Consider the following 14,082-nt stretch of genomic DNA (forward strand, 5'->3'; position numbering starts at 1 on the left):
CAAGAAACTAAGAAACGATGCCATGTGTGAACGCATATGGCATTTAACACTGTCCCCCATCCACTATTAAATGTGATTCCATGAAAGTCAGGTCCTCAACAGTCAGGTTAGCTAGTCCTCCCACTTTGGGGAGGGGCAAATAAGTAAGTGGAAAGAGAAGATGGAAGTATTGTATTCTTTCTTTACTACTCAAAGTGTGAACATGGGAAGGACAGTATAACTGTTCCTCCTCTCAGTTAGAATTTCCTTACTGGGAGAATTCAGGAAACAGGAACATAACCAGTAAAAGAAACTTTGGCAAGACCGTCCTCAGAATGTTTCAAGACTGGGAGAGAACAACATCCCAAGTAGGAAAGAATTGTAATTTTTCTCTCTTGAAATGTTTCCATCCTTGGAACTGCATTCATGGTAAGATATCTGATTGATCCCATCCTGCAGCCTTCTTTGTTGGTCCTGCGGGTGGGTGGACAAAAAATAACACCCCTCCCTATAGAAGGCCATGTTTTCCTTGATCTACTGGGAGGGGAAGTGATGGCCCAAGGCCTAAGAGCAGGGCTCTCACCACTGAGGAAAATAGAGACGGTTCTGTAGATTTTCCCAAGACTGACATATATAAACTATGAATCATTCGATTGAGGACAGGATGGGAACAGCCAATGGAAGCCAAGGGGGAGAGAAAGTACAGAGGGAGATCTCCAGAGATAAAGAGAACAACTCCTCAGTGTGCCAGCTTGGAGAGAACAAGTGGAGGGAGGCACATCTTCAGCCCGTCGTTAGCAGATGTTTACTAACTCACTGTGTTACTGGAGCCAGTTGTGGCTGACTGAGGAACATTTTCCATCCCAGATCCTTTGTAGTGAAAAAGAATAAAGTAGAAAATGGATGGCACCAGATTGTGTCCATGATTTATCATTTTAATCTTGTCACCAAGAATTGAAGAGACCCAGTCAGCAAGGCTAGGACAAAGGAAAAGGCATATATATATATATTTGACATGAATCAGTTATTTGAGGTCAATCCAGGAAGTTTCTTTAGTACATAAAAAACGTCTAAAAGAAAGAAAGAATAATAATCTAGTAATCTCTCATGGCAAACTTTCAAGGGTGAAGAATTTAATTTACTAAGGATGTAGAGCAGCACTGTGTAAGGATGGAACACTAGCTCAACAACTTAATAGGGATAGAATTCCTGCGACGGCAGAGCTTCTCCAGAGGTCACTTGACCCATTATTCAGACTCTAAGAAGAGCTGTTGTCAGCCCAAACATGGCCGTGCTCTGTTCTTATGACTATGACTTGTTCCTGCAATTTGTAATATTTGGAAGCAGCATCCTTTGAGAATTAGAACTTACAACAAATTTTCTTTCACCTCTTTCTTCTTCTCAGACTCTTTCCTATTCGTTCCTGCTTCAAGACTTTTGTATTTGCTGCCCTTATGCCTAAAATGCTCTTGCATCAGCTCTTTACATGGCTGATTTCCTTTCACCCTTCTGGTCATGGATTAAATACCTCCTTCAACAGGCCTTCTCTTATGGTCTCATCTAAAGTAAAGACAATTCTCTATGAGATTCTATCCCAATACTCTGTTTGTTTACATAATAGCAATTAACACATTATCAAGTTTTAATAATTATCAGATTATCAAAGTGGAACTCAAAAGGGAAATTAGAAAGTATTTTGAACTAAATGAAAATAAAAATTTGTGGTATGGCACTAAAGTAGTACTTTGGGAAAAAATATATGCCAAATGCTTAGAATAGAAAAAGATACAAATCTCAAATCAATTACTTCAGCTTCTGCCTAAAGAAAATGAAAAAAAAAAGATACTTATCGGGGGAGATACCATGATCATCAAGCACATGAAAAAAGAAGAGTAAATTAAATCCAAAGTAAACAAAAAAGAAATGACAAAAATCAAAACAAAAATCTATGAAATATAAAAGAGAAAAACAATATAAAAAATTAATGAAACAATGAAATAATAGTTGTTTCTTTAAAAACATCAATAATCAACCTCTAATCAGACTGATCAGGAAAAATCAGAGAGCAAGAAAGGAAACAAATTACCAATATTAGGAATGAGAGGTGGCATCACTACAGATTCTACCATATGAAAAGGACAATAGGAAAATATTATGTATAACTTTATGCCAATAAATTGACAACCTAAGTGACAGGGGCAAATTTTTTGAAAGACACTGTGTTAGTCTGTTCTTTGTGTTGCTATATAAAGAAATCTCTGAAACTAGGTAATTTATAAAGAAAAGAGATTTGATTGGCTAATGGTGCTTCAGGCTGTACAAGCATAGCACCAGCATTTGCTCAGCTTCTGGGAAGCCTCAGGGAGCTTTTACTCAGAGAAGAAGGCAAAGAAGTAGCAAGCACATCATATGGTGAAAGTAGAGCAAGAGGGAGAGTGTGTGTGGGTTGTGGGAGAGGTGCCAGACACTTTTAAATAACCAGATCTCAGGAGAACTCGCTCACTATTGTGAAGACACCAACAAGCCATGAGGGATTCACCCCCATTGCCCAAACACCTCCCACTAAGACCCACCTCCAATGTTGGGGATTACATTTCAACATGAGATTTTCAGGAACATACATTCAAACTCTATCAGGCACAAACTACCAAAGCTCACTCAAGGAGAAATAGGTAACATTAGCACAAATAGCTCTATATCGAATTAAAAAATTAAATTTGTAGTTAAAAATCTTCCCACAAAGAAAACTTCAGGCTTAGATGTCTTCATCGGTGAATTACATTTTAGAAAGAATTAATACCAATTCTACATAAACAACTCTAAAAGTTGAAAAGGACAAAATATTTTCCAACTCTTTATGAAATCAGGCTTATTCTGATACAAAAGTCATACAAATACATTACAGGAAAAGAAAATCACATACTAACTGCCATCAAACATAGATGTAAAATGTCTATACAAAGTTTTAGCAAATCAAGTTCAACAATATGTACAAGGAATTTTACAAATGACCAAATAGGGTTTATCCCAGAAATGCAAGGTTGGTTTAATATTTGATGACAAATCAATGCAATTCACTATCTTAGCATACTTTAAAAATAAAAATCATATGATATTTCAGATAGATACCAAAAAAGCATTTGACAAAATTCAGTGTTCATTCCTTACCAAGAAATTAAAATTAAAATTAAAATTAAAAAACCCACAAACCTTCAGCCAACCAGGAAGAGAAGAGAACTGCCTCGGTCTTACTTAATGGCAAAAAACCAAATGTTTTTCTCCTAAGACAAGGTACAGGAAAATGATGTCTACTCTAACAGTTTCTATTTAGCACTGTCCTATGGGTTTGAGTCAGGGCAGTCAGACAAGAGCAAGAAATAAAAACCATCCATATTGGAAAAGAAGTGAAACTTTATTTACAGTCTACGTGACTGAAGAGTAGAAAATCAGATAGAATCTATAAAACATCAATTGGATTTCTATATGGTAACGATGATAAATTAGAAATTGATGTTAAACATAATATTATTTATAATAACATCAAAAATATGAAATACTTAAAGACAATTCTGACAAAATATGTGAAAGGGCTATGCCCTGAAAATTACAGAATGTTGCTAAAAATCTTTAAAAACCCAAATAAATGGAGAGATTCCATCATGTTCATGGGTCAGAACATTCATGTTGTTAAGATGTCAGCTCTCTCCAGATTGAGCTATAGATTCAGTGCAATCCTAATCAAAATTCCAGCAGATTTTTGGTGTATTTAACAAACTGTTTCTAAAATTCATGTGACAATTCAAAAGATCTAGAACAAATTTAATGCAAAATTGTAAAAGAAAAACAAAGTTGGATGACTAACACTATCTGAGCTCTGGATGACTAACACTATCTGAGCTCAAGATTTATTACAAAAGCTGAAGAAATCAGGACAGTGTGCTATTGGCATCAAGACCAACAAACAAATCAATGGAGCAGAAGACAGGGTCCAAAAATAGATCCACGCAGAGATGGACAACTTGGTTTTTTACCAAGGTACAAAGATGATTTAGAGTAGGAAGGGTAGGCTGCAAACAATTGTGCTGTAACATTTGGATACCCACATGCCAAAGAATGATCTTCAATCCATATTTTACATCATAATAAAAAAGTAACCCAAAATACATCCCACAATGTAAAATCTAAACTATAAAACCCTCACAAGACAGTATAGGATAAAAACATTTGTGAACTTGAATTAGGCAAGATTTCTTAGGTCTTACACCTAAAGCATCATCCATAAAATGAAAAAAAAAATCATATATTAGCTTTCAAAGTCAAAAACTTCTCCTCTTCAAAAGACAGAATTTTGTAAATTCTGTAAAAAGAATTAAAAGATAAAAGGCAGCCTAGAAGAACATATTTGTAAATAATACATCTGACAAAGAAGCTGTATTTAGAATTCATAAAGAACTCTCAAAATTCAATAATAAGAAAGCAAGTAATCAAATACAAATGGTCAAAAGATTTGAACAGACAGTCACTAAAGAAAATGTATGGTTGGCAAATAAATAGACAGAAAGATGCTCAACATCAGCAGTTGTTCGGGAAACGCAAACCAAACTAGAATTAGATACCACTACGAAGTTACTGGAATGGCTAACATTGAACACACTGACCCATTTCATGTGTTGCCAAAGATATGGAGTGACTGGGACACACACGTTACTGTTGGGCATAGCCATTTTGGAAAACAGTTTGGCAGATTTTTTAAAAGTTAAACATATACTTACCATATAATCCAGCAATCCCATCCCTAGGTAAAATAATCACTTATCTTCACACACAGAAAACCTACACATGGATGTTTATTGCAGCTTGATTTATAATTGCACAAAACTATAAATGACCCAGATGTCTTTCATCAGGTAAATGGTCATACCAGATTTGGCATATCTTGTACATAGCATGGTACTCTATTCAGTAATAAAAAAGACACATTCTTTTTTCTATTGATGCAATCCGTAACACAGGCGAATCTCAGAATAATTATGCTGAGTTAAAGAAGCCAGACCTCAAGAAAAAGATGCATCAACCAGGCAAAATAACCAGTGCTCTGACCCCACTAACCAATGGAATTCAAAAATGATTTTTTTTTTTTTTTGTCAGTTGTACCCATGGCATGAAACACTTGCTCAGAATCCATACCTCTTAATTATGCCTTTAGACAATAGCTTATTATCTGTGTGCATTTTGAGATCATATAATTTTATTTGGCATTTTTTAGGTAACTGACATTTCATTGGACACTTCTCATCCCTATTACCACCATCACCACAAAGCAATCTTCAGAGTTATGATTTAGAATTCAGGAGCTGCTAGACGCATGAATTGGGCAGTTCAAGAATTCCATGGTTCAGTCCTCGAGTTGCAACTTTGATGCTTCTGGCTGGAAGTGGGAAAAACTTGGTCATCTAAAGATGACCCCCAAATAAATAAAATTCCTGATCTCTGCTTAGACTACTCCTGCCAGAAACCTCCAAAGTCAGGTTCTTCAGAAAAGTCTGGTCCTGGATTCTGACCCATTCAAGTCTTTCCCTTACTTTCTCCTGAAAATTTGGAGCACAGGGAGCTGCTCCTGTCCAGAGTGTGGACAATCAGAGTGAGATACTTGGCAGGTGAAGCATTTGCCACCTCCTTCACATAAAGGTCTCTACTCTGTTTTTGGCTTATCCTTCCAATTTGAGCTGAGTTGTTTTCTTCATAGCCTTTAATACCAGGTTTGATTTCTAATTATTTTTAAAAATCGTCCCATCAAGTCAATGATTTCATGACTGTTTTTCTGGTTAAAACCCCCAGTTTAATTAATCTCAGAGGAATCTTCTTGTGTGGTCTCTCCTTATGGTCATCTCCCATCCCATCTGCCCCATCCTTATAAGGGGGATGCAGCCGCTCAGCAATGGTGATTCTTCCATGCTACTGTCTACCCTTTCTCTCTGGTTTTCCTGAGTTGCAGGGATTGCACACCCATTGGGATTGTGAGACTTCTCAGAACCAGCTTCTTCACAGAAATTCTTTCTAACTCTTCCAGCCCATGGAGCTGCATGTCAAGTTACACATTCTTAAAAGGTTCATCACTGACTAGGATCTATCTCCCAGTTCCTCACCCACTACTCTCCAACTCTACCAGTCCTCTCCAACTCAACCTACTGGCATCATTGGCTGCTCCAAACTGTTAAGTGGGAAAGTGAGAGTAGAATTTCTGCATCAGGATCCATAAGCTGAAGTGAGTGGGAGAAGGACTTGAATACAGTCTGTTAACACCTCAGGGAGAGTTAATTAAAACCTGAGGAACCAGAGATACCAGATAGTCCTAGCATATGTCAATAATGGCAACTTGGCAGTTTTTATTAGTGCCACAACAGTACTAAAGAAGGAAGTGAGTGGAGAGGTGCAAAGAAAACAAAAAGAACAGAGAAGATGGTGGGGGAGACAGAAGGCTAGCTTTTGCTGACTTCTTGGACTGGTTAGTTGAAAACCAGGAGTTCTGAGAAAGTTTAGTCATGCCTCTCCAGCTTTGCCTATTGCTGGACTTTTCTGGGTTGCCACTGCCAAATATTTGAAAATTTTTGAGAGATTATTTTTTTGTGGAAATATGGCCAAAAGTTTCAGGGAAATAGACAAGTTTCTAAGAAGCTGGACTCCAAGAATGGGTTCAGTGTGAGTAGAAAGGAATATTTTAAACAAATCTAGTACTAAGACTGTGGCTATATTCAAGAGTGATTAAAAGTATTTGAGGATTAGTGAGAAAGATACCAAGTGGTATCAAAGTGTTTACTTTAAAGATGAAACAAAGAGATTAAGCTTCTGATGTGCTGATAGAAGGCTAGCCTGTTTTAATAAAACTATTCTCCTTCTTTTGCTTTTTCTCCCTCTTTTTATTTTCATTTTACTTATGTGTGTGCATGATAATCCACTCCCATTAGCCTTATTCACAGCAGTGGCCCCAAGCAGTCTCAATCATGCGACTAAGATTCTATTCAATTCACTACTTGGTGTCAGTACAGCCCAAACAAAGTGTCACCTCTTGGGGTGATGGTCAAAGGTCCTGAAAACTGATACAAACTTACAAAAATAACTCACCACCTGCATTTCATATCCTCATTTTCTTCTTGTCCATCTATGCTTCAGCTTGTGCATCTCTTCCCTTGACAACCAGAACCTCTGTATTTATTAGCATGCAGTGAGCACACCAATAAGATGATCATTTTTCCCGAGTTCTCTCATCTCCAGTCCATGATGTTTTACTGTTGCATAAGATTTCACTCCAGAATGTCCTTTGGGCCTGACATTCCTAGACGTCAAACATCCCATCCCTACTTGATTTCAAAACTGGTAGCATTCCATAAGTAAAATTAAGTAGGACTCCTAAGGTAACGTTTTCTTTATCTGCTAATTAGGGTTTTCTAACTTTGCTAGACCAAGCCCTCAAAAAACAAACAAACAAACAAACAAACATACAAAAATACAGAGGGAGTACAAGAAGGAGACATAGAAAAAGAAAGCAAACATACATCTAAAGATATTCAGGGATCTCTGTAACATTCAGACACAGAATGTTAGAACTTGGAAGGATATTAGGCAATATGGTTCAATTCTTGCCACTTCACAAGTTGTAGCATTAGCTAGGTGAGCTTGAACATACCATTTACACTCTCCAAGCTTCATTCAGTGACAGAGCCAGGTTTGGGACCCAGATACTCTGATACTTTTCTTCCATGAAGTCTTTCCAATTACATAACCTACAAGTGTGCTCACTCTTTAGAGCAAATGTAGGAAAACAAGCTTTGTGTCCATCGGGGATGAGCAGGGTACCCCCTATTGAAAGCGTTTTTGCCAGACTTGGTTGCTCATGCCTGCAATCCCAGTGACTCAGAGGCTGAGGCAGGAGGGTCTCTTGAGGTCAAGAACTCAGGAAGAGCCTGGGCAACAAAGAAAGACCCAAAATCGAAAATCGATATATCAATAAACAATAGTCAGGTGTGATGGGGTGCACCTGGAGTTCCAACTACTTAGGAGGCTAAGGCAGGAGGACTGCTTGAGCCCAGGAGTTTGAGGCTGCAGTGAGCTATGATTATCACTGTACTCCAGCCCAGTGGAGTATCCAGCCCAGTGGAGCTATGATTATCACTGTACTCTAGCCCATCTCTAAAACTAAAATAAAACTAAAGATAAATAATAAATAAATAAATAAATAAGTGTTCTCAGCACTCACAGCTACAGCTGTGAATGGTCGATCAGCTCCAGAGGGGCACTGGGGGAGAGGCCCCAAAGCAATAATATAGAATCTACCATGAGCTCTGAAACCACGGAGGGGCAGCAAACCTTTTGAGAGAGATCAGCACTGACCATCAGTTTTCCTTTTCTAGAGAACTATTTTCTCTGGCAAGCCCTCATCTCTTTTCACGTCCCCAGACCCAACCCCCAGCCTCAGCTTTAGAAAAGTGAATCTTCTTTAAAGAGCCAACACTTGACCTGGCTGGCTAAGGGGTAGAGTGCTGTTCATTCGTCATGGAAAATTTCCTAAGGAAAAGAAATGCATTTATCTTAATTCTGCCCTTATGTTTATACGATTCTTTTCCTGAGGACTTCTACTCTTAATAGAAAGGAGAGAACGAGGAAGACAAGAAAATCTTTGAAGAACATACTTTATAGCCCTATGTACCAGGTCATGGCTGATAAACCAAGCCCCTTTAAAAGACTTGAGAGCAGAGTAATTTAGATTTCCTTTATCTCAAATAACCAGGGCTGTGTGCTCAGACCATTCCCTGGGTATATTCTCCTTCTTTGGAGGCCACCTATTTCAGCCCATTAGACTTGCCTGAGAGGTTGTCTCAGGGTTACCATTGCTTCCCAGGACTTTAGCTGAACTCTGGGAAAGGCAAGCTGAGGGACTATTGAAAAACACAGACACGAAAAATGGAGCTAGTATAAACAACAAAAATTTACGTTATACAACTGGCAGAGGTTTGCCAGGGAGGATTTTGAGTGCTGGAATATATTTTTAAATCTCCACGAATAACTTAAGATCTAGGTCAAGCCAGGGGCAAAATAAAATAAAAATAACGAAAATAAAATGAGAGAGATACTGATTTGATTCATTTTCCCATCTGTGAATACCCTGAGATGTAGGCTAAGGAGAAATGCTTGTTAATTTGTGCAAGGGACTTTTTTCTCTGGTTTACTGTGTTATCCTTCCTTTTGGCCTTTGTCACTCAGTTTCAAACATCATAGTACACTGATGCTTTAAACCTGCTTTGCAAATGCTCATGTCTAGTAGTTTGCTTTCTTCTTCAAGCTCAAACCTTTGAGTTCTCAGGCCTTCCATCAGCTTCATGAAATGCAGTTCAGCATTGCTCTTGATCTGTCTGTCCGCTCCTCAACCCTACCCTTCTATCACCTTAGCCTTCTAGCCCCCTAGAGTTAGTTCCATGTGGAGTTCTGAAGACACAGGTCAAATTTGCCTTTTGAGCTTTCAGACCTCTCCAGCCCTGTCTCCTTTTCTTTCAGGGATCTAATGATCATACTATATCCCATATCCATGCACAAATCACCAGCATTTTCCTGGACAAAATTACCTTTCTCAGAATCCAGGGCTTAGCCTTCTGGAATTCTCTGTATCTGCTTCCCTCAGAAATCCTGGTAATAGGTAGGAATTCGAAAACAATAAATTTAGGCCAAGTTGTTAGTACCTGAAAACTGACCTCATAGGTGAGCCAGTTGAGCACTAACAATAACAATGCAATTTTTGATTTCATTCTGTCTCATTCTATTTTCACAGTCACCCTGTGAGGAGGCATAGAAACATATTACAGATGGCTGAGGTCTCAGTTAGGGGCAAGACTTGTCTAAGGGGATGACAAAAGCTTCTCACCCCACTCAGAGTAAAACTAATCTCCTTAGCATGGCCTTCAAGGTCTTTGGTGGTCTGCCCTGTCTTTCCCTCTCATCTCATTTTCCATGACTCTCTGGCTCTTTACTTCTTTTCATATTTTCTGCTAAAGTATAATTTTCAAAAGTTTAAAAACATCACTTTCATAAAAGTATAAATTCCCCTCATTAATGAATGAGGGAATTAGTAACCTGTTAATATTGTTACAAAAAAGAATGTGAAGAACAAAGTATGTAGGGTAACAGAAATGTTGGCATGAATTTACTAATAGATGCAAAACTGGCTAAAATCCAATAGGAAAACTAAGTATAATGTTTGGAGCAATAAGATTGACAAGGCTTTTAGTTAGAATAATAATTAAAAAAAAAAAAAAGGAAAGAAGGCTCAAATTATAAAGTCAGAATAGAAGAAGAGATATCATTACCAACCTTACATAAATAAAAAAATTCATAAGGGAATGCTATGAACAACCACATACCAATGAATTAGATAACGTATCTGAGTTAGATAAATTTTTAGAAGACACAAATTACAGAAAATTACTCAAGAAATATAGAAATAATGAATAAATCTTTAACAAGTAAAGCAGTTGCATTAGCAAGTTTAAAATTCATCAAATATTCAAAGAAAAATTGATACCAATACTTCAGAAACCCTTCCAAAAAACACAAGAGCAAGGAACACTTCTCACTTCATTATCTGGAGTCAGCATTTTACTGGGTCATCATACAAAGAGACACCACAAGAAAACAAAATGTCAGATCATTACCCCTTATGAATATAGACCCAAAAGTACTCAACAAAGCACAAGAAAATTCAATAAAACAACATATAAATACATATATACACTAAAGCTAAGTGAGACTTATCCTAGAAATGCAAGGTTTGTTTAACAGCAAAAAATTACTTAATGTAAAATACCATACTAATAGAAGAAAGGGCAAACCATTTTCTTATGTTCTTTCTCAATGAACATAGAAAAAAAAAAACTAACAAAAGCCCAACGCCCTTTTAAGATAAAAATGCTCACCAAACTAGAACTAGAAAAGAACCTTCTCAGCTTGATAAAGATCATTATGGAAAGCCCACAGCTAATATCATACTTAATAGTAAACAACTGAATGCTCTCCCCATAAGATCAGGATTAAGATGAGAATGTGTATTCTTGCAACTTCTATTCAACATTGTAATGGAGGGTCTAGCCAGGGCAGTTATTGAAGAAAAAGAAGTGAAAATGAAAGTCAAAGGTTGAAAAGGAAAAAGTAAAACTATCTCTATTTGCAGATGGCAAGATTTTGTATATATAAACTATTTACAATTTCACTGAAAAACTATTACAACTGGTAAATGAGTTGAGTAAGTTTGCAGAATACAAGATCAATATGCTAAAATAAAATAAAATAACTGGGTTTCTATGCATTTTCAGTAAAATTTCAAAAATGAAATTAAGAAATCAATTTTGTTTATAATAATATTAAAGAGAACAAAATACTTAGGAATACATTTAATAAAATAAGTGCAAGACATACACCAACATCATTGAAGGAAATTAAAGATCTAATGAATAGAAAAATAGTCCATGTTCATGGATCAGATGACTTCATATTTTTTAAGATGTCCATGCTTCCTAATTTAACCCACAAGTACAAAACTATCCCAATCAAGTTACCAGCTGCTTTTGTTGCAGAAATGACTAATTGGTCCTTAAATTAATTTAGAAATGCAAGGGACCCCAAAAATTAAAACAATCTTGAGAAACAAGAAAAATGTTAGATAACTCAAACTTCCCAGTTTCAAAATTTACTACAAATCTATAGTAACCAAGAAAGTGTGGTACTGACACAAGGCTAGATGTATAGATCAATGAAACAAAATTGAGAGTGCATAAATAAACCATATTTTTACAATCAGTTGATGTTCAACAAAAGTACAATCACAATTTAATGAAGAAAGAATACTCTATTTAACAAATTGTGGAAGGACATCTGGACATCCACATACGAAAGAATAAATTTGGATCTCTACCACATAACACATACAGACATAAACTGAAAATGAATCATAAACCTAAATGTAAGAGCTAAAACACTAAAACTCTTAGAAGAAAACAAAAAAATAAACCTTTGTGGCTTTATGTCAAGTGATGGTGTCTTTGATACAACATCAAAAGCACAGGCAACAAAAGAAATAATATAAATTGGATTTAAAATTAAAAACTCTTATTTTGCAAATAATACCATCAAGAAGTGAAAAAGGCAAACCTCCTAATGGGAGAAAATAGTTACCTATAAAAAACCACAAAAATATAGTTATCTATACAATTGAATATTATTTGGCAATAAAGAATGAAGTATTGATACATGTTACAGCATAGATGAACCTTGAAACCATTATGCTAAGTGACAGAAATCAGTTTTGAAAGACTGCATACTGTAGGTTTACATTTACATAAAATTTTCAGAATAAGCAAATCTATAGAGACAGAGGGTAGATTAGTGGTTGCCTAGGGCTTGGAAGATGGGGGAAAGCAAAACATGAAAAAGAATGAGAAGGAGCTGCTAATGGGGATGGGGTTTCTTTGCAGGGATGAGGAGGAACAATAAAATGGTCTAAAATTAGATTGTTGTGCTGTTTGTACAACCCTGTGCACATACTGAACAAAACTGAATTTTAAGCTTTAAATGGATGAATTGTATGGTATACGAATTATATTTCCATAGAGCTGCTTAAAATGTATTGTTTGGGACTCTCTTTTCTACAGGGTAGAATTCAGTCACATCTCTACTAGACAAAATTCATTATATTTCTTTAAGGAGGATCATTTGCATTACTGTCAGTTTTCCACAAGTAAAATAACTTAGAAAATAGAAATTCAGTTAAAGAGAAACATCTCAATATAATCAGATATCCCCAGAGGATATCCTAGACAATGCTCAGCCCTCCACTGAATGGATACTCGGGTATCTCTTGCCCATTTCCAAGTCCTGCAATTTTCCTTGAAAAATATGAAGCTTGTTCTAACCACAGGACCTATGCCAGTTCTATCCCCTCTACTTTAAGCATTCTTCACACATATATTTACCTGGCTCATTCCCCTTTTTCATTCTGGTCTCTGCTAATCTGTTAACCTCTTATTAAAAGCTTCCCTAATCACATGTATTAGTTATGCTTAATACATTATCCCACAAAGATGTGGCTTTAAACAACAAATACTATCTCAGAGTTTCTCTAGGTCAGGAATCCAGGATTATCTTACCTGGGTGGTTCTAGTTCAGGGTCTTTCCTTCCACTGTAGTCAGAATATTGGTAGGGGCTGTAATTATCTGAAGGTCTGACTGGGGCTGGAGAATCTGTTTCCTAGATGGCTCCTTTACATGGCTGTTGGCAGGAGGCCTCCATTCCTTGCCACATGAACCTCTTTATAAACTGTTTGAGTATCCTCACATGACAGCTAATTTCCCTAGAGGAGACAATCCAAAAACAAGAGGAAGAAGACACAGTGGCTTTATTATCCAGCCTGAAAGCCATACATCATCACTTCTACTTTATTCTATTTGCTAGAAAAAGTCACTAAGCCAAGCCCACACTCAAGGGGAGGTAGCTTAGGCTGCACCTTTTGAAGAGAGGGTGAAAGAGTTTGTGGACCTATTTTAAAGCACTATAACACACCCCTACACAAACACATCTCCTTGTCTGGTACTTTCTACTGCCTTATTTGATTTTTGCTTCCTTCATAACATTGGTATTATTATATTATATATGTATGTGTGAATTATTGCTTTCCCCACCACATTATAAGACCAATAAAAATACTGCATTATTTCACACTGAACACTCAGCACACAGAATAGTACAAGACATATATTAATTCAATGACTGTTTTCTTTCCTAATTAAATGAACATATAGATGAAGTTACAAATTACAGGGGCAGAACCATGCTTGGAAGCTAGGTACAATAACTCCTAACCTATGCCATTTCCCAGTATTTTACCCTTAGTGGAATTCTAATGGTTGAATGCACCTCAACAGTGATTCTGGGTGAGGAAAGAGATCTTCCCAGTCTTCCATGAAATCACTCAATTGAGACCTCTTCCACTCTTCACAGATCTAAAACAAACCCTGCTGACCAAAATTCAAGGAAGTCTTTCTTTGATCCATATGCGCAAACAA

The 14,082-nt window shown here is 36.7% G+C and overlaps 1 long non-coding RNA gene across 3 annotated transcripts in view; it reads right to left on the reverse strand.

Moving 5' to 3' along the window:
* Window positions 1–14,082, reverse strand: part of LOC103876524 — a 106,820-nt gene that overhangs the window by 35,392 nt on the left and 57,346 nt on the right. For all 3 annotated transcript variants that reach the window (XR_002516445.2, XR_002516443.2, XR_002516444.2), the window contains one exon: window positions 13,167–13,370. This is a non-coding gene — a long non-coding RNA (uncharacterized LOC103876524). The remainder of the gene's footprint in view (window positions 1–13,166; window positions 13,371–14,082) is intronic.

Source organism: Papio anubis, chromosome 10 (genome assembly GCF_008728515.1).
Source record: "Papio anubis isolate 15944 chromosome 10, Panubis1.0, whole genome shotgun sequence".
Taxonomy (NCBI): domain Eukaryota; kingdom Metazoa; phylum Chordata; class Mammalia; order Primates; family Cercopithecidae; genus Papio; species Papio anubis.